The sequence below is a fragment of the Theobroma umbraticum genome, unplaced genomic scaffold, assembly GCF_002168275.2.
Source record: "Theobroma umbraticum cultivar Fairchild unplaced genomic scaffold, ASM216827v3 scaffold_115.0, whole genome shotgun sequence".
NCBI classification, from domain to species: Eukaryota; Viridiplantae; Streptophyta; class Magnoliopsida; order Malvales; family Malvaceae; genus Theobroma; species Theobroma umbraticum.
Genome location: NW_018397284.1, coordinates 920,064 through 920,678, shown reverse-complemented (window position 1 = coordinate 920,678; position 615 = coordinate 920,064).

The following is a 615-nucleotide window of genomic DNA, read 5'->3' as shown; positions in this document are numbered from 1 at the left end:
TACCTTGAAAATTTTGGAAAATCTATTTCCAACTTGTTTGTTCATTACTTTGCTTATTAAATTTCTTTTGGTATGTTTTAAAGTGAAAACAAATTTGACAACTTATTTTCAAGCTTGTCTTCATTAAAAGTTTAAATTTGTTGAAAGGAAATTTTGTAAATCCAACCCCCCTTTTCTCTTGGATATTTCCTCATTATTATTGAGTTAACACTTCTAACAAAAAATATCAACCAAACAAAACCTTAATTTAGCATTAATCAAGCACTTGAAATTGCTATTGTTCTATTCCCACTCCCCAAGGAGCAAGTGGCATGACAAAAGTGAACAATTTAGAGCAAAAGTAAGCATTCACTAAAACAAAAATCTCACTTTTAACTTTCAAATAACAACCTTTGTGATTAATTACATGGCATAATTATCCTAATTGATTACTATGATATCATGTCTTATGAGGAGCAGTTTAAAGAGTAGTAAGCCTCTTATCAAAATATCAAGCATCAAAAATCACCATACTTTAAACAAGAATGTAGTAGATTTTGCATTGCAATCTTAATAACAATTTTTTTAAAAAAGATAATTACAATTAAAGAACCTTCAATATATAATATAAATATT